A 22,049-nucleotide genomic window follows, 5' to 3' on the forward strand; every position below is an offset into this window, starting at 1 on the left:
GATATTTTTATACAAGCAGCTTATTCAGCCAAAGATGCATCCACCAAGTCATTCATTTTGCTAAACCTAGCTGGGTCAGAGGCATTGAAAGAGAGCATTCATTTGTATATGCACCAGCAGTATATGAGGGAGAAGGTTAAAACCATCATATTGTGGTACAGGCTGAATCAAGAGAAGACCCCCCGAGAGTTTGAAGCACAAGTTCAGGGAAATGTGTAACCCCCAGACAATTGTTACATTACAGAGGCATTTGTTTTACACAAGAGATCAAAAACCAGGGGAAACGTTTGCAGCTTACATTACTGACCTGAGAAACAAAGCTAAAATGTGTCAGTTTGGTGACTTAAAAGATGAGTTGATAAAGGACAGGCTTGTGTGTAGTATTAATAGTTCTGCAGTGAAAAAGATTTTGCTTCATGACAGTGATTTAACCTTGAGCAAAGAAATTGAGATTTGCCAGATCGATGAAGTAACAGAAAGGCACACAAGTATGCTTGCAAGTGATAAGAGCATGGTTGGTTTCACTAGGACACCAGAGCACATATAGGTAGCATGCAACATGTGGCTAGCAGAAGCAGGCCTAACCATGTGGCATCTGCAACTCCTACAGGTTTTCCTGACAGATACCATAGTTTTCCAGCAAATTCTAAGAAAAGGACATGTTCAGTGCAGTAATAGGGTGAGTCAGAAAAACCCAAATCCATCTTTATTGTTAACTGTTGCAACTATGGTGCAAATCATGAGTCTAAAACAGAAAAATGCTTAGCATTTGGTCAGCAATGCCACAAGTGTTAAAAATGGAACCATTTTCAAAACTTTTGCAAATCAAGTAAACCTCACACAGTTATAAAGAAGAGTCACATGAAAAAGCAAGATGATCATATAGAGAGCTGCAGTTCTACTTTCTACATAGATGTTGTATTGGTTATTGGTGAAAAAGTTGATACAGTAAATTTGTTGGCAAAGAATGAAGTGTTTTGTACTGTCCAGATCAATGGTAAATCCACCAAGCTCAAAGTAGACACTGGCTCAACGTGTAATGTTATATCAGCAGACACATTTGCTAAGGTGAGAACTAATGAACAACTCAGTGTGGCTAGCTGTGCAAAACTTGTTGCATATGGAGGTGAAGAAATTAAAACCAAAGGCTCAGTAGTGCTTTTATGTTATGTGGCCAGGAACTGTTACAGCTTGTTATTCTATGTAGTCTGAAGACCTATACAGTCATTACTGGGTCTCAGAGACAGTTTGATAATGAATCTGCTTTCTTTTACCAAAGAAATTCATCATATAAGCACATATCCTAGTTCCAATTTTACTGAAGCTATTGTCTCGGAGTATGCTGATGTTTCTGATGACAAGTTGGGCAAACTTCCAGTTGTGAATTCTATGAAGTTAGACCCAGAAGTCAGTTCAGTGGTCAGACCAGCAAGAAAAGTTCTGATAGCTATGCAGAATACGGTTAAAGGTCAGTTGGATAAAACAGCGCAGCAAGGTGTAATTTGTCCAGTTACATAACCAACCAAATGGTTGTTGTCTACGGTAGCAGCCCACAAAAAAGACTCAGACAAAATCAGAATATGTATTGACCCACGAGACTTGAAGAAAGCATTAAAAAGACCTCATCATCCAATGCATACAGTTGAGGAATTTGCAGCCCTAATACCAAATGCCACTGTTCTTTCTCTCTTGGATGCAAAAAGTTAATTTTGGAAAGTGATGCTTGTTCACAAATCCTCACTGCTGACTACTTTCAGTACCCCATTTGGCAGATATAGATTCCTCAGGATGCTATTTGGAATAAATTCTGCAATTGAAGTCTTTCAGCGTGCAATGGAGCTAATTTTTTCAGGTTGTCCTTGTGCCTTAATAGTAGATGATTTATTGGTTGGAGGCAATGGGGAAGCAGAGCATGACAGAAACCTTAAGAAAGTTCTAGAAAGAGCACAAGAAGTGTACTTGAAGCTCAATCCTTTAAAGTGAAAATTCAGACTACCAGAAGTTATATATGTAGGTAATTTATTTACTAGCATTTGCTTGCGACCAGACACATCCAAGCAAGCAGCCATTCTTGAGATACCAGCACCAGATAATGTTCAGGCTCTACAACATTTCCTCGGTATGGTCAACTATTTAGGCAAGTTTATACCAGACTTCAGTGAGTTGACAGCACCTTTGAGAGAGCTGACACACAAAAATGTTACATGGTCATGGTTGGAACAGCATCAAAAACCATTTCAAGACCTTAAGCAGAAAATTGCCACCTCACCTACATTAAGTTACTATGTCAGTAAAAAAGTAACTCTTTCCTGTGATTCTTCAACTTTTGGTCTTGGTGCAGTTATTCTTCAAGAAGACAGACCAGTAGTCTTTTCATCCAGAACTCTTACCCAAGCTGAAATGCAATATGCTCAAATTAAGAAAGAACTTTTAGCAGTAGTATTTACAAATTCAAAGTTTCATGATTATATCTATGGTCAAGCCATTCAGATGAAACTGATCACAAACCTCTAGTTACTATTCTAAAGAAGCCTATGCATTCAGCTCTAGTGAGATTACAAAGAATGATACTCAAACGGCAAAAGTGCAACTTCAAAATGGTCTGTACAAAAGGCACACATCTTTATCTTGCTGATACCTTATCCAGATTGCCCAGAAATGCAACAGAACAGCTTCATGTAGAGAATTTTGACTTTGACATCATGGAAGTGCGTAATCTTTCTGCCATGAGACTTGATGAGCTGAGAGATCACAAAAGGACTGATCCTATTTTGCAAAAGCTCAACCACTACATTAATGTTGGATGGCCGTCAAAGCAACCTAGTGTACCACCTGAAGTGCAAACTTATTTTCTTTACAGAGATGAGATGTTGATGAAGATGGCATTATTTTCAAAGGTCCTAGAATTGTTGTTCCTGCTTCCTTACAACATGAATATATCCAGATTTTGCATCATGATCACCCAGGTTCTGAATCTACAAAAAGAAGGGCAAGAGAACTAGTAGTTTGGCCTTTTCTAGTAAAAGACATTGATAAAGTACTTTCTTCTTGCTCAGTATGCAATCGTAATAAACTGCATTTGCAAAAAGAACCACTTCAGCTAAGTCAAGTTCCTGAACTACCTTGGTCAACAGTAGCCACTGATATAGTCAAGTGGAACAATCAACATTACTTAGTGTTGGTAGACTCTTATTCAAACTGGTTTGAGATTGATTTACTACCTAACCTAACGTCCACTGCTGTTATCACCAAGCTGAAATGCCATTTCTCAGTCCATGGTAGTCCACACAAAGTTATTTCTGACAATGGTACCCAATTTACTAGTCAGTTGTTTCATAAATTTGCAAAAGAATGGGACTTTGTACATGTTACTAGTAGTCCAGAATATCCACAGTCAAATGGACTAGTTGTACAGAGTGCAAAGCAATTACTTGAGAGGTCAAAGTGTTATGATACCAATGTCTTTTTGAATTTACTTAATCTCAGAAACATACCCCATGATGATATACTTGGCTCGCCTGCTCAGAAACTTCTGTCTAGGCAAACCAGAATAACATTGCCTATTCGTTCCAGTTTGTTGAGACCTAAAGGTAAGAACAACAGAACAATTAGAGCCCAATTATTTAGAAAGCAACGTTCTTTCCAGAAGTCCAGCTATGATAAATCAAGCAGATTTCTTCCCCCATTGAAAGATGGAGAGACAGTGAGGATACAAATGGCAAAGGTTTTGACTGGATTGTTCAGGTAACAGGTACATGTACTGAGCTGAGAACCTATTTCGTAGAATCTGAGGGTGTTCAGTACAGGAGAAATTATATACATATTCTTCCTGTACCAGAATCGATATCGCTGCATTGCTCCTGTGATACAGACTCCAGATCTCAGAGCAATTCAGACAATGTTCCTATTGCAGAACGTGTCTTAAGTTCTACATCCATTCTTGATGATGTTTCTGATTTCCCTAAAGTTGTACATTAAGCAGAGACAGTCCCAGTTGCTAGACCTAATTCTAATTTCTATGTCACATGATTTGGTTGTATTCCCAGACCTAGTGTGAAATACACAGCAACCTGGACATAATTGTCTATATGCATTTAGTTCTGTATAATTGCATGACAATAATTATTTGTTTTGATTGGATGTCAATCAATGTCAATATTGCATAACTCCTTTCTCAAGGAGGGAGGATGCAGAATAGTGTGGCACATGCATATAAATAGCAAGCACGTGCTAGCTTAAGTGCCATTTTGAGAGTGCAGCCAGAGAGCGAGCATGTATGAGTGCAATAACTAGTTTGTTTATAAGTTTATCTATGTTAAAGTTACTAAGCCTCAATCCTGATGTGTTTGTACATAATAAAGCTGCCTGAACAGAACCTACAAAGACTCATCTACTTTATCCTGACTGGACGAGTGACAATAATGAAAATATTCTCACATAACCACAAAAAAAGACTGTTTCGTAGTACTGCATCTGACTAAAGACAAGCCAGGCCATAAAATGTTTCGTGCTGTTTACAGCTGTTTGATCTCCAGAGAAATGAGTTACCAAAGGCAACTGTGCAAACATCTAACATGTTTGCAAGCATGCACTAGCATAACATATACTACAACTTTACCTTGTCTACTAATCCCTGAGGAGAATAGGAATACATCATAAATAGTGACACTCTGTACAATTTCCACATGCACATTGATAACTGTATTACATCTTGTGTTCATATGCAAAGAAGAACTGCTGGATCTGGAAACTGTACAAACAGAATTAATTTTGGAAAACACCTGATTACTGAAGTCTGACAAAGTAATAGCTGGTCTACCTGACTCTGTATCCTGTTGGATACAGAAATATACATGACAATCCATTCTACTAAACCTTAAATGACCCTGTTCTTAGATTATTATAGTTATTAGAAGGTATTAACTCATTCAGTGCTGAGCAGCAAGAGACTAATTTATCCTCGTTCAAAACAAGAGAACATTTTCTTTCTGAGAGGTTTTCTTGAAGATTCTTCATTTAGATTATAACTCATATGACTTGCAATATCTCAGAAACAATGCAATCTAAAAAAAAAGTCCAAAATACAAAAACTTTTCATTAGATGGTGGGCTGTATACTGACTGGTGTTAGTATCAAATGTCTGTCTGTTGCCACTGAATTTATATTTCACAATTATTATTGAAACATTCTAGTTTACTGCCAAAGTATATGCATATTATGGTCAAACACGGGATTATATTTGTCTAACCATGCAAGGTAGACCCATTGTATTAGGGAATGATTTACTGTTCTGTTCAGCTGGAGCTTTCCAGTGATATATGACAAGAGTAAGTTGTGCACTGCAATTTTATGATATCATATAATAAAAATAATTACAGATGTTCAAAATGTTTCAAACAACCACATTAATCCACAGAGCCATGCATGTTAGATGGTAATTGTAAGTGACAACATTGTGTGCCACAGTGCTGGGTATGTGACAGTGACATTTGTTTTCCACTGAGACACACAGTTACTACAATATTAATTCTGATATGGAAATAGTACTGATATTAATAACTGCATTACCTCACAAATCTTTTTCTTTGGAAACCTTCACATTACTCAAAGTGTTCTAATGCCCATGGCTTGCAAATGCTAGCCCAATCACAACTGTACCGCACTCTGTTTCCACATAATTAATGTACATCTGAAAACTATGTCAAATTTTCTTACCCTTTTTTGCAAATGTTTGTTACTGATAATAGCTGTGTACACCCCACTCTGATTGTTTTGATGTGCATGTCTAGCAGATCATGTCAGCTTTTACCTGGTATTTTGGTCCATCATGTACACCTTACCATTCATGAGATAATAGGATCAATAGTAGAATATCACTACTATGGAAACCATGTAACTCACACAAATGGTTTTCTCTGTGTTTGTCTTGTTTTTATATGCATTTCTGCTTGTGTGGATTCACCCAACATGACAGCAACTCACTCCATTTTCTTATTAATGCAAATTTATTAAATATCTCATATTTTTCAGAACATCTTGAGAACACTCTTCATTCACTTAATTCCTGTACTTCCCACAGTGAAGTTTTCACTGTGGTTGCCTATCATTTCCTGCCATCCTGCAGATGCCATGTTACTTCCTGACATATGACACACTGCTCAAGAAATATTAGTATGAATATTAGAATAATGTTAATAGTAATACAGTATACATAAATGATTATATGATGCACAGTGCAGTACGCATCAAATAAATGGTTATACGACTGACTGTGCTTTTTTTATCCAAAAGTGTTTAGTACCATTTTTTATATAAAAATCTCATATTATAGATCAAAGACTTGTCTGTGCCCATTTGACAAGACAGTAACATAGTGCAGTCCTTTGCTATAACTAAGTGGTATTAAAGTAAAAGTTATTAATAATCACCACTGCATTTATCTGGGCAGTTTTAGGTAATGAAAAGTGGACTGGTGTAATTTTCATGTCCGTGGGAAATTTGTGTATTGTCATGCATCATGGTCAGTGTCCATGTGGCAGCCCAAGTATGGTCATACAGGTCACTTATCATTCTGTGAATCTCCTGGTTATCAGTCTATCTGTAAATATAACCAGAGTGCATATTAATCATGTCATAGATTGTCTGACAGTCTATTGCAGAGATTAAAGCTATGAACTGTTAATGAGTTTCTTCCCATATTCACGGGTTTGAATCCTTAAGTCTCCATTTGCTTATTGTCTGCTTCTGTACAAGTCACTGACATAAATAGCGTTCTCTGGTTACACATGAAAGAGAGAAAATTATACTTAGTAAGTTTATTTGATTACTAAACAAACACATTAAATAAATAAACATCCATCATTTATGATCAAGATTGTGGTCATCACTCCATCTTTGTTGGGTGTGGTGGCAGGCCATCCTTCTACAGCAAGTATTATGGTCACCCTTCATACTGTGATGAGTCATCTGATCAGATTTATATCCGTAAATTCTGCTTTGGCCATTTGTTTCTTCATGGGCATTTATTTGTCCATTTCTTGCAAACATATCTGGCTTCTATTTATTATTTATTAAAGTCATTCTGGGGCAGACCTGATAATGGTATGCATTTCTGAAAACAATGAAAATGAGTTAACTTGAATTTCTGCCTTTGATTTATGACCCTTTCTTGCATTTTGATTATATTGCATCTTACTGGTGTCCATAGTCTGTATTTTCTGTTATAGATTTAAAAACATATGCGATGCATTCTCGCACATAATATGGGAATCCTTGCAACTGAATGATAATATTACCAAAAATGGTAGCCCTATGTTTTGATAAACTGTGGTACCTAGGAAAACATTTTTGATCTTACATCAAACCATTAATACAGGGTATCAGGCAGCTTATCCTCATAGCTGTTGTTTCACAAATATTAGATACTAAGCTTTGTAATGTAGTCAGTTTGCATGTGAATTGGACGGGTCTATATCAGATGAAAGAAAAATCTGGTCATCGAATACGTAATGATCAAAACGTCGCGGAAATCGAAATCGGTATTGTGGGGGGCTGTGCCCCCATACCCCCCACTAAATCTATATTCTAACTCTGAGATCGCACTACAGTAAGGAAAGGGCAATTACCCTAATCCTCACTGTACTGAGATCCCACAATACCGTTTTTGATTTCTGTGAAGCTTCGATCTTTACATATTCAATGAACGGATTTTTTGTTCATCTGATATAGACCCAAATTGGACACAGTTCATGATCCTATGGGATTTGTATCTAAATTACATATACACGTACCAGGAAACATTTTAATATTAATATTCTACAGAGTTATATGGTATATATCATGGAACTGCTACTCTGTGCATCTAGCTCGACTACAAGGATTTACTTAGTGTGACACAGCCTCTGCTTCAACATTTTAGCAATGGAATGAGACACTGTATGTGTTGGATATTTCATGTGTGATTATTCAAGACCATGCAGCAGGTCCAAGCATGCACACTGCATGTTCCACTACTGGGGTCTATCTGATAATCTCAAACTATACACCTCCCATCCAGTCTACTGCATATGAGCTAACTGCCACCTGCATACTGTTCAATTACTACAAATGAGCTTTCCTCAATCTGGTATATAGTAATGAGATACACAAAGATACATATCAAAGCAGGAAGTGTTTTTGCAGAAAATACCTCTAAGGCTGAACCATCTTGGAAAAAGGGAATATAAGTATTTTCCTTTTCTCTGTGCTGCTGTGACCTTGGAGGCAACATATTGACACAGCTTGAGTCTGTGAGGACACAACCCCATATTAAGGATAAAGGAGGTTGTAGACTCCTGAAAAGCCCATTAAACCAGAATATTTCTTTGTTTCATATATGGAGGTCAGATGGGGCAGTGGGAACATACAGTTTGTAGGTTAGACATTAGTAAATTATCTTTGATATAGCAAAGTAATCTCTGCTTGTTGCAGGTATACTGTCTCAAGCTGAGACGGTCTGGCCTGTACTGTAGTGATCACATATCTACAGACAACTTCCACTTGGAGCAGCTCAAACAGATTTATGAAGTTTACACATACAAGTGTTTCTATAGCATACTCATTTACTTAGGTGCCTGACTGTTCACTGTAGTGGGATATGTCACTGTGCAGCCATTCCCTGGCCACTCTTTGGTATTGTCTGTGGATTGTATCGTGCTCTAGTATGTGCTTTTCATGTGTACTATACTATATATTGCATACTATGTTTATAAAGCCATCTGCTATTCTACACTTGCTTCTAACTGGATATACTCAAACCACATGTGTACACACAGACACACACACAAACACACAGATACACACACACACACACACACACAGACACAGGTGCGCTCACGCGCGCGCGCACATACACACACACACACACACACACACACACACACACACACATGCACACACGTGCACATGCGCACACACGCACACACACGCACAGGTGCGGACATACACACGCACACACAGACACACACACAGACACACACACACAGACACACACACAAACACACACACACACAGACACACACACAAACACACACACACATGCGCACACGAGCACATGCGCGCGCACACACACACACACACACACACACACACACACACACACACACACACAGGCGCACACACACCATGTTTTGTCTTGGAATGTTACTCAGATTTAAATCATGTTCCGCCTTGGAAAGATGTCAGTCATGTTACAGTGTTAAGGTGTCACCAGACACATTCTTTTTTTAAGGAAAACAAAACATTGTCTTTTCTAATCATATACATAGCAAAGGTTTCTTGTAGTAATTCACATAAATCGTTGGATAATGCTGATATAAGTCTGGCTTTATTTTCACCCATACTCCAATCAGGACATCAGTGACATGTATTCTTCTGGGACAATCTGTTACCTGATTATATATTTTTATAAAATTACTGTGTAGTAATTAAGAATGATGTACAATGCACATCTGTGTTTTTTTGAATGCAGTGAGTTTGTATTTACAAATGCAAGTGTATGTCAGGTTTCTTGTAGTAATTCACATAAATCATTGGATAATGCTGATATAAGTCTGGCTTTATTTTCACCCATACTCCAATCAGGACATCAGTGACATGTATTCCTCTGGGACAATCTGTTACCTGATTATATATTTTCATAAAATGACTGTGTAGTAATTAAGAATGATGTACAATGCACATCTGTGTTTTTTTGAATGCAGTGAATTTGTATTTTCAAATGCAAGTGTATGTCAGATCAGTGGTATTCGCAAACTATATTTTCCTCATACCATTTTTAAGGGAGGGGTGTTGCCCCAATACCTTTTATAAATTAGCTGCCTCCTTCCTAGTGGAGTGTTACAGGAAATACTAATTATTATTAATTTAAAATTACATTACCGCTATGGCTAAAAGATTTAATATGATACGGTGCCTAGAGAGGAGTTGTGGTATTGTATGAGGAAGTCAGGAGTGGCACAGACGTATATAAGAGTAGTACAGGATATGTACGAGGATAGTGTTACAGTGGTGAAGTCTGCAGTGGGAGTGACAGATCCATTTAAGGTGGAGGTGGGATTACATCAAGGATCAGCTCTGAGCCCTTTCTTATTTGCAATGGTGATGAACAGGTTGACAGATCAGATCAGACAGGAGGCCCCATGGACTATGATGTTTGCAGATGACATTGTGATCTGTAGTGAGATTAGGGACCAGGTTGAGGAGACCCTGGATAGGTGGAGGTATGCTCTAGAGAGAAGAGGAATAAAGGTCAGCAGGACTAAGACAGAATATGTGTGTGTGAATGAGGGAGGATAGAGGAATGGTAAGGATGCATGGAGTAGAGGTGGCTAAGGTGGATGAGTTTAAGTACTTGGGATCAACAGTTCAGAGTAATGGTGAGTGTGGAAGAGAGGTGAAGAAGAAAGTACAGGCAGGGTGGAATGGGTGGAGAAGAGTGTCAGGAGTGATTTGTGACATACGGGTACCAGTAAGAGTGAAAGGGAAGGTCTACAAGAGGGTAGTGAGACCAGCTATGTTGTATGGGTTAGAGACAGTGGCATTGACAAAAAGGCAGGAAGCAGAGCTGGAAGTGGCCAAGTTTAAGATGTTAAGATTTGCACTGGGTGTGACAAGGATGGACAGGATTAGGAATCAGTATATTAGAGGGTCAGCTCAGGTTGGATGGTTTGGAGCAAAGTCAGAGAGGCGAGATTGCATTGGTTTGGACATGTGCTGAGGAGGGATGATGGGTATATTGGGAAAAGGATGCTAAGAATGGAGCTGCCAGGTAAGAGAAAAAGAAGAAGGCCTAAGATAAGGTTTATGGACGTGGTGAGAGAGGACATGCAGGTGGCTGGTGTGACAGAGCAATATGCAGAGGACAGGAAGAAATGGAAACAGATGATCCGCTGTGGTGACCCCTAACGTGAACAGCCGAAAGAGAAGAAGAAGGAAAAAGTAAATGTCTCATCATCACTCTGCAGTTCTTTTTCATTTTTAATTTTATATTTGTCTAATTGTCATTTATACATCCTGAGAACATGACCCTACTTATGACAATCACACATACTTTTCTTTGATGCAACAATTATTGCATAGCATAATTGTTTTCATAAGAGAATATCATTCTCAGGCTAGACATATTGACTACTTTTCAGCTCCAGTAGCAACACAGTAAAATTGTTCATAGTTATTTCTATTGGCCATGTAATGTATAAAACTTTAGTAATGGATAAATACAACCTTCCAAATAATATTCCACTTAAAGATTAATTAGGAATATCACACACAAATCTACCTTTCAGCGTCTCAGTCCTTATTCAAACTGGAAATATTCTGAAGGCCTAAACATCTCTGATAAATATTCAGGAATTACCTAATCTGTAGTGTTTCATTTATGACATCTAAAACCTTCAGCTCTAATATGTGACTTTAGATTCAAGTAGTTCTGTAAAATTCATACAGTATCTTGCAGTGACTTACATTAAACCTATTACCATCACAATGAGTTAATCTTAAGGGCCTAGGCCCCAAAGAATTAAGACCGTCTGCCTCACATCATCACAGTATAACCATGCTATGCCCTCTTATGGAGCCATTTTATACACTGGTGTTAAAACTACCCAAACAGCCAACACAATCTACTATTTTGTGATTTATGACTATAAAATGCTTTAACCACTCTTTTTCAGGTATTACACATTTATTTTCTCTATAACTGCGGTGGTGGTGCTGCTGCGGTAGTGTTGTCACCTCACAGTAAGACGTTGTCCTGTTCGATTCTCAGCTAAAGTGTCTTCTATGTGGAGACATGTGTGAATGGGTGTACCTTCATTGAAGGTTGTGCATCAGGGCTGGCAACTCGCTATGTAAAAATCTACTGCCAATCATTAGCAGACTGGAGTTCCACTGTGGCGACCCCTAACCGGGAAAAGCCGAAAGATACAACAACAACAACACATGTATTTCCTCTCTCTCCTTTTTATATCACAGTTGTTATATCCTTTCATAGACAAAACATACACTTCACTAATATATACACAAAAAATTAGTAAAATGTGATTATCAGATTGTTAAGAACATATACTTGGTTCACTTAGATTAATTTTTGCAAGTAGTTTGGGTTTCTAATACTAGAGTGGGAATGGACCTCATTCCTAAATCAGGGTGCAAGAGTTCATGAAATTAGTACTGTGTCAGTCTTTGATATTAGCCAAGAGTGCTCTTCTCAGCACTCGCAATGTACCCGTAATTGCCTTCTTCTGTAACTCATACAGGATTACATGTATTTGCAGCATATTAAAGTATGACACTCAATTCTTTTTCATGAGACCCATTGCTCCTACTACTATTGGAACTGTCTGGGTATCTTTCCTCCACACTGCCCTCTTTTCTGCCTGCAAATCCTGATATTTTATTACTTTGTGTCTCTCTGCATGTAAGGCACTGTTAATCACTGGATGTTTCAATGATCAATGCTACTTTTGCCTTTTTTTCATAGACTACTATATCTGTTTAGTCCATCTGTTTTTTTTTAGGTAATGGGTGATCCCATGTGATATACATTTCAATTTTCCAGTGCTACTCAACTACTTATATATTGCAGTGTGTGCACAATCTTCAGTGCAACAGTCTTGCCACATTATTGTTTCTTTCAGTATCTGCAACAAGATGTGCAACTGTTTCCAGTTCTTTTATATAGGATCTGCATTTGTTTGTTTCTCCCATGTTTAGAATGGATTTTGTAAACCATCATTTACACAGTCCACTTTCCTGGTCCACCATTATTAGCCTTTCATCTTTCATCTTTTGGTTTCACTTCACATCTCCTTAACCATTCCTGCATCAAGTACTGTTCAACATAGGGTTGTTCCAGGAGATCTTTGTATTTGCCATATGTTGTTTCTTTTTTTTTTCTGTTTTTTGACATTATGTTGCTGTTGTTCTTCTAATATGATTTCCATTCCTTCTTGACACTGAAATACTTCTGTGAAACAAAACAAAGATGTCATCTTACACTTCTTTTCCTCATGTTTTAAAACTTCCACTATGTTTGGATCTGATGAGGTGAGCAAATATGTATGCAGTGCCATGATTACAGATCTATACATGCTCCCCACGGCTGGGCAGCATTCGAAAGACATACGTGCGTAAAAGGGCGTGCCTTCATTGAAGGTTGGGTGTCGAGCTGGCACCTTGGCGTTTCGTAAAAAAAATCTACTGCCAATCATTAGTGGACCGGAGTTCCGCTGTGGCGACCCCTTACCAGGAAAAAGCCGAAAGACAAACAACAACAACATGCTATCAATTTTGAGGAGGCCCATACCTCATTCATAGTGAGGAATATATACTCTTCATAGGTTCATAGGTTCATAGGTTGGTACTAGGCTATCGGCCCTAGGGCGTATACAAGCCTAGCCATAACAATTCCCTGGCTATTTCTTCCCACACTATTTACTTCCCTGGACCCTGTCTAGCAGGGCAACTGACATGATCCCTGGGGTGAATTTCCTTTCTCCCATCCAGTCTTCAAGGTTCCTTTTGAAGAGGGCCAAAGAGGTGCTCTGCTTGACATCTCTTGGTAAACAATGATTTTTATATATGATTTGATAAGTATGAAACATTTCTCTTGTTTTCTGTCCAATCAATCTGATACTTTTTCAGACAGTAAATCACCCTAAAACTGTAAATTAGAAAAGGAAGAGAAAAACTGATTCATAGCTTCGACTTTATTACTAGATGTCAAGGCAGTTTTCCGTAACAGTTTTAATCTTCTGAAGTGTTCCTTACTGAGCTTTATTCATTTGTTCATGCTTTACTGCTGATCCTTCATATATTCCCAGATATTTATATACTGTCTCTTGCTCAATTTCCATTATATCACATTTGTCCACGTTTGATATTTTCTTGCTGCTGCAGTTTTCCTGTTTTAGATGTTGATTTTACACATTTATCAAGACCAAATTTCATTCTTACATCATTTTTGAAAGTTTTTAACCATTTGCAGCTGTGTTTTCATTTCCTTATCTGATGAACTATATGGTTTTAAGTCATCCACCAAAAGTAGATGAGAAATCTTTAAAGAAGGTTGTTTTCTGGGATACAAATTGTAGCCATAGCCTAATGTGTTAAGTTAAAAGATTAATGCATTAAGGGCAATATAAAACAACAGGGCTGGCAAAGAATCATCCTGGACGTGAGGTTTACATTAAGCCTGTCTAATTTTTGAAAGAAAATACCACTGTTGAGCATAGTGTCAAAAGCCTTCAGCACATCATGATAATCTGTGTCTACTGAGTAACCATTGTCCACCGTTGTCCACAGCCTCTGTAACCTTTTCCAAGAAACTTACTAGGTTAAGGAGACAAAACTTAATGTGCATAAAATCAAATGGGTTGGAGTCTAGATCAGTTATATTGCCTATTTCCACATAAATAACATCTGATATGATACATTCCATGGTTTTGCATATTAGGCCAATGGCCCTATGATTATCTGGGTCCATGGAGGGCCATTCGTCTGTAAAGGAGTCACAGTCAACAGACATTAGGCCAAAACCCTATCAATAAGCTGAGGTTGAACAGTTTATGTTTTAACAATCTTATTCCTATACAGAAGGTATAGAGTTTGAGTCCCTACATCTTCATTTGTTAGTGCATACATCAAAGCAAGTCACTTAACAAAAGAGCGACTGCAGGTAATCCCTCAAAAGGAACACTCGTGTCCAGTGAGCTTAGCCTGTTAACAAAATGTAAAAAGTAGAGGCTAAGATAATGCATACCTAGCAATGCTTAGAATACAGCCTGCTATGGTGCCTGATCACATGGAAGTTTTACTGTCTTTGCTAGAAATTCTAAGACTTGTTCCAAGGTAATTTCAAGAGAAACTAAATTTTCAGGGATAATTGGGAGTAATAATGTGGGTAGGTGGAGTAACATTAGCACTAAATTTGTCTGCTAATGTATTGGCTATATTCCTAGTGGTCAAGAATTTCTCATAATGCCTCTGCTGAATTTTCACTTAATCTCCTTCTTACAGCCCAAACTCTTTAATTATTCTCACTTCTGAGTCTTCCTTACTACATTTGGAAAATACATTATTTTCAGTCATGGGTTGGTGGCATAACCAAGTTAACTTCATTTCATTTCCAAGCTGATATTTTTCCAATCCTGCACATACAATTGTCTCAGACTGGCATTGTGACATAGAAGGGTTGAGCCTTTACTGCAGCCTGAGTGACCAGGATTCAAACTATGTCCCCAGCACTGGAGGGGCCAGGCAGGCAGGGAGGGAGAAGATCACAGAATGTATCCAGATTGCCTGCCCAGTAAGGAGGGGAAGGTTATGGGTGTTCTGGGAACACATATGGAAGTGTGATATCTCTGGTGGAGACAGGAAAAAACATTTACAATATTCAAGGGAAAGGACTGGACCTGTTTGCTGTCAACATCCTTTGAAGAAATGAGGGATGACCAGTGCATTCAGCCCACTACATACCCTCGTTCAATTATGCGAACCAAGCAACCACTTGGAAACATAACGGCTAATTTAAAATCCCATGAATCACCACTGATCACTGTCTGAAAGGAGGGACTGATGATCTACAAACAACAGTGGCAAAGATAGGTTAAAAAGGTAGGAGTAGCTCAGGATTGCAAGGCATCTCTGCTATATGAATCTGAATTTCTGTTTTATAATTCTGTCTCAGGTCATGTTTCTGAATATACAACAGCACCTGGTGTCTTGTGCAATAACATCTTGAACATAGCATGCATTGGCTTGTAATCACTTTCTATTTGTACTTCATTCCCAAAAACAGATAGATGAAACTTGCAACAGAAATACAATATTGCCAATATTTCCATCTGGACTTATCTTGCCTAATGGTCATTTGTGGGTGCTCCATCTACTAACTGTTTATCCAATCAATGTACTGAGGATCTTCAGAAAAAGAAGAATTCCCTTTTCTCTTAACAATAACACCAGGAACAGAAAAGTCAAGAGTTTAAACTAAGCCCTGAGCTAAACCCAGCAAAAATCTCTTGTCCAAAATAAGAGAGGCAGGGGAAGATAAATGTTTAACTTTCTGCTTTTTGACAGGAATGGCTTTTGGAAGCAGATCAACTCCATCCAGAAAAATTATCCCTGGGGGACAGGCATTCCAGCCAGTTTATGCAGACAAGCATTGCCTGCTCCTTCCTCTAAGACCAACAAGACTCTCTCTGCCCTGCCCAGTGAAGGCACTCCAACAGCCATTAAAGACATGTCAAAACCATGGGCCCTAGTGGCTAAAGGGACTATTCCACAGGGAGCTGAGGAAAAAGATGAATGGTTTGAGGAACCAGAAATTATCACAACAGAGTTACCCAGCTGTGGCCTATGCAAATTAGTAGCCTGCTGTAGGGGCAGAGGCTATTTGGCAATGTTCTTTTTGTGGCTGGAAGAAGGAAGCACCCAGAAAATGGCTGGTCCTTCCAGTTAAGTTAAAAATTATGCTTGGAACACAGTACTTGGAACACATCTAGAGCCTGTTTACTGCATTTCCTGTGTTGCACTTAATTTAAAATCATTTTTTTTTTCTCTAAAAACTGCATTTTACCTGATGTTGGCCTAGCACTCAAGTGTGGGGTCATTTATTGCACTGTTGTGATTATTTTGCTGCTTGTGTATTCCTGCTACTTTTAAACTACAAAAACAAACAAAAAAAAAATCTTGCTTTTTTCCCACTTTCTGAAAGTTAAGAAAGTTCAGTTACAGATTTGCTGTTCTGAACTGCTTGGAAGTTTCTAGAAGGCCAGTACTTGCTTGGGTTAAAGAGAAGTCTCTGTGTTCACCGGTGGGAGTGGTTAACACTGAACAGCCTGCCTGTCCCTGGAGGAGTGGTTACTGCCTAGAAGCTGTAGTTTTATTGGCCATTTTGGGTCAATTCTAAACTCCTTGATCTGTCTCTCTTAAAACCCGGCTGCCTCGTGGTTTTGGCATCTTTTCAGGCTTGCTAGTTGTTGCTGAAGCACCTACCAAGGAGAGAAAATGCTGAGAGAAGAAAATGAGCAACTTTTGTGAATTTACATATTTTCTTCTAATTTTTTGTTAAGTTTTACTGCTTTGCTGCCTACTTTTTGGCATTTTCCGGCTTGCTAAAGTTTATATCTGTAACAGTAACAGTACTTGGAACACATCTAGAGCCTGTTTACTGCATTTCCTGTGTTGCACTTAATTTAAAATCGTTTTTTTTCTCTAAAAACTGCATTTTACCTGATTTTGGCCTAGCACTCAAGTGTGGGGTCATTTATTGCACTGTTGTGATTATTTTACTGCATGTGTATGATACACAGTGTATCTCTGCTACCTTTAAACTACAACAAAAAGAAAAAAACAAAAAAAAAAATCTTGCTTTTTTCCCACTTTCTGAAAGTTAAGAAAGTTTAGTTACAGATTTGCTGTTCTGAACTGTTTGGAAGTTTCTAGAAGGCCAGTGCTTGCTTGGGCTAAAAGGAAGTCTCTGCATTCACCAGTGGGAGTGGTTAACACTGAACAGCCTGCCTGTCACTGGAGGAGTGGTTACTGCCTAGAAGCCGTAGTTTTATTAGCCATTTTGGGTCAATTCTAAACTCCTTGATCTGTCTCTCTTAAAACCTGTCTGCCTCATGGTTTTGGCATCTTTTCATGCTTGCTAGTTGTTGCTGAAGCACCTACCAAGGGGAGAAAACGCTGAGAGAAGAAAATGAGCCACTTTTGTGAATTTAAGTATTTTCTTCTGATTTTTTGTTAAGTTTTACTGCTTTGCTGCCTACTTTTTGGCATTTTCCAGCTTGCTAAAGTTTATATATGTAACAGTAACAGTACTTGGAACACATCTAGAACCTGTTTACTGCATTTCCTGTGTTGCACTTAATTTAAAATCGTTTTTTTTCTCTAAAAACTGCATTTTACCTGATTTTGGCCTAGCACTCAAGTGTGGGGTCATTTATTGCACTGTTGTGATTATTTTGCTGCTTGTGTATTCCTGCTACTTTTAAACTGCAAAAACAAACAAAAAAAAATCTTGCTTTTTACCCACTTTCTGAAAGTTAAGAAAGTTCAGTTACAGATTTGCTGTTCTGAACTGTTTGGAAGTTTCTAGAAGGCCAGTGCTTGCTTGGGTTAAAGAGAAGTCTCTGTGTTCACCGGTGGGAGTGGTTAACACTGAACAGCCTGCCTGTCCCTGGAGGAGTGGTTATTGCCTAGAAGCTGTAGTTTTATTGGCCATTTTGGGTCAATTCTAAACTCCTTGATCTGTCTCTCTTAAAACCTGTCTGCCTCGTGGTTTTGGCATCTTTTCAGGCTTGCTAGTTGTTGCTGAAGCACCTACCAAGGGGAGAAAACGCTGAGAGAAGAAAATGAGCAACTTTTGTGGATTTACGTATTTTCTTCTAATTTTTTGTTAAGTTTTACTGCTTTGCTGCCTACTTTTTGGCATTTTCCGGCTTGCTAAAGTTTATATCTGTAACAGTAACAGTACTTGGAACACATCTAGAGCCTGTTTACTGCATTTCCTGTGTTGCACTTAATTTAAAATAGTTTTTTTCTCTAAAAACTGCATTTTACCTGATTTTGGCCTAGCACTCAAGTGTGGGGTCATTTATTGCACTGTTGTGATTATTTTGCTGCATGTGTATGATACACAGTGTATCTCTGCTACCTTTGAACTACAACAAAAAGAAAAAAACAAAAAAAAAAATCTTGCTTTTTTCCCACTTTCTGAAAGTTAAGAAAGTTTAGTTACAGATTTGCTGTTCTGAACTGTTTGGAAGTTTCTAGAAGGCCAGTGCTTGCTTGGGCTAAAAGGAAGTCTCTGCATTCACCAGTGGGAGTGGTTAACACTGAACAGCCTGCCTGTCACTGGAGGAGTGGTTACTGCCTAGAAGCCGTAGTTTTATTGGCCATTTTGGGTCAATTCTAAACTCCTTGATCTGTCTCTCTTAAAACCTGGCTGCCTCATGGTTTTGGCATCTTTTCAGGCTTGCTAGTTGTTGCTGAAGCACCTACCAAGGGGAGAAAATGCTGAGAGAAGAAAAGGAGCCACTTTTGTGATTTTAAGTATTTTCTTCTGATTTTTTGTTAAGTTTTACTGCTTTGCCACCAACTTTTTGGCATTTTCCGGCTTGCTAAAGTTTATATCTGTAACAGTAACAGTACTTGGAACACATCTAGAGCCTGGTTACTGCATTTCCTGTGTTGCATTTAATTTAAAATCATTTTTTCTCTAAAAACTGCATTTTACCTAATTTTGGCCTAGCACTCAAGTGTGGGGTCATTTATTGCACTTTTGTGATTATTTTGCTGCTTGTGTATCTCTGCTTCCTTTAAACTACAACAAAAAGAAGAAAAAAACAAAAAAAAACTTCTTGCTTTTTTCCCACTTTATGAAAGTTAAGAAACTTCAGTTACAGATTTGCTGTTCTGAACTGTTTAGAAGTTTCTAGAAGGCCAGTGCTTGCTTAGGCTAAAGGGAAGTCTCTGTGTTCACCAGTGGGAGTGGTTAACACTGAACAGCCTGCCTGTCCCAGGAGGAGTGGTTACTACCTAGAAGCTGTACTTTTATTGGCCATCTTGGGTCATTTCTAAACTCCTTGATCTCTCTCTCTCTCTCTCTTAAAACCCTACAACTCTCTTTTTGCGCGGTTTTGCGCACTGAGCAGCGTCGGGCAGCGCCGCCTAAACAGGTTTAAACTATTCCAGGCTCCACAAAGTCTGCTCTTCACTTTTTCCCTTAGAACTGTTCAAACTTTCAAAGTAATCACTTTATTATCTTTCTAAAGCCCTGCACTTGCTCAGCTCTTATAAGGAAACACTAACTAACTAAAGCATTACACCCTCCTTGACTTCTCATAAGTATTAGGCTCCCGATTGGTCCTTCCTGATCAAGTGAATAATCAGTTCCCTTCCCTAATCTGATCAGTAAAAAAACAGTTCCCTATACTAATCTGGTATGTCCAAGGGTCAGTTTCAAGGTTACTCTCCAGTCCAGCTGGTGAATCTGAGAATTTTGAGGCAATGTTACAATTGCCTTATGTACACAGGCAACCCTCTCATCCTTCCAACAAACTCTAATACATGTGAGAGATGCAGTTACACAGCCAAACTGGAGACAGAGCTCTCTCAACCCAAGACTGGCACAGTCAGTCAGGAGGAAAAGGTAACCACCCACACCACAAATCCAGTGTCACACAGACCTATTGCATCTGCTTACCAAACACATAAACACACAAAAACATACTCAGAGGCTCTAAATAAAAATCTGCCTAAACAGCAAAGACCTCCTAAGCAGATATCCAAGCAACAGCCACCCCTCAACAATACCCACAAATCACATATCTCACAAAATCAGTGTGCCTCACAGTCACAGCCCTTAAGGCCAAACAACACACCAAATACACTTGTTATAGGGGACTCTATTGTCCGGCACACTGACGTCCCACTCACCAGACTGAACAAGGAGAAGGTCACTGTAAGCTGCCTGTCGGGTGCCAGGATCCGCCACATAACGCAAGCACTCAGGTTACTCCGAAGCAAGTACAAGTATGACTCCATCATTGTCCATGCTGGTGTGAATGACCTGAGACGTACCTCCCTGGACTACATGAAAAGAGACATAGAGGAGCTCTCTGACCATGTAGCCAAGGCTGGTATGACCCTGACCTTGAGTAGCATCTTGCCCTCACCAAGAATGATGCCACAGTATAAAGACAAAATGATCAGTTTCAAGAATTGACTAAAGTATTGGTGTCATTCAAAGGGGATCCAGTGTCTGTCAGCCTGGGATGACATGCTCGACAAGCCATGTTGCTTCGCTAGGGACGGCTTGCACCTGTCACCCTTAAGCTTTCGTATACTGGCCAAGGCTCTTGCCACCCCCATAGTGCCTTTTTTAGGCAAGGCTGAAAGGACAATCCCACCTCCATAGACAACCCAAGGTAATGCTACTCAATGCCAGAAGTCTAAACCTCAAGATGCACACACTCGAGGCTCTCCTCAGTATGGAGAAAATCGATGTCTGTGCAGTAACAGAAACCTGGTTCAAGGCTCCTGAGAGCACCCCAGCACTACCAGGTTATAACTCATACCATGCGTTTCGGCCCCAAAACTCGGACCGAAGCACAAAAGGAGGGAGAGTATCTATATTCATCAAAGATACCTACACATCCAGGTTAGTGGCACTGCACGAAGCATTGGAAACCATCCATGTGCAACTAACAGCGGGCAAAACTGCCTTTCAGTTTGTCGCCTGCTACAGAATGCCCTCCCTATTACAGGAACCCCACTTGGCATTCCTAAGAACACTGAAGAATATGAAGGTCTCTCCAAACACTATGTTATTGGGTGACTTCAACTACCCAAACATTGACTGGGAAAACTACTCAAGCCCAAACACCCTCGCCCAACGGTTCCTTGAATTTATAAACTCTAACACGATGGAACAACTGGTTACCACTCCCACAAGAGGGAACAACATATTGGACCTGGTCATCACCAACATGGGGATTCTATGTTCCACACCAGAGGTAAACCCTTCATTGGTAAGATCAGACCATAAACAAATTTCCCTGGACATCCATATCCCGTCCCCACCCCCAGCCAAGGAAATCACTGTAAAGAATTTCTCAAAAGCCAACTTTGCACTTCTCAAGACTGAGGTGGAATCCTTCAAAGCCCCCGGGCCAGAGGATAATACAGCAAAATCCGCAGAATCCTTTACAAATGCATTCTATGAGCACCTGCAGGAATGCATGGATCGTGCTATCCCAAATAAAACCAAGACTCACTCCTCCAAAAACAGGAGACCGGTCTGGTGGACCCTGGCCATAAATAAGCTATACAACAGAAGGAGGAAGCTACTACATGACAGAGCAAAATCCCAAAAAGGAAAGGCATCTCTGATCAGTATTAGCAAGAAACTTCGGTCCCTCATAAAATCATCAAAGGCCAGTTTGGAAAAAAAAATTGCCCTAGACAGTAAAGATAATCACAAGGCCTTCTTTTGTTATGTC

The sequence above is a fragment of the Protopterus annectens genome, chromosome 4.part0, assembly GCF_019279795.1.
Source record: "Protopterus annectens isolate FY-2018-M chromosome 4.part0, PAN1.0, whole genome shotgun sequence".
NCBI classification, from domain to species: Eukaryota; Metazoa; Chordata; order Ceratodontiformes; family Protopteridae; genus Protopterus; species Protopterus annectens.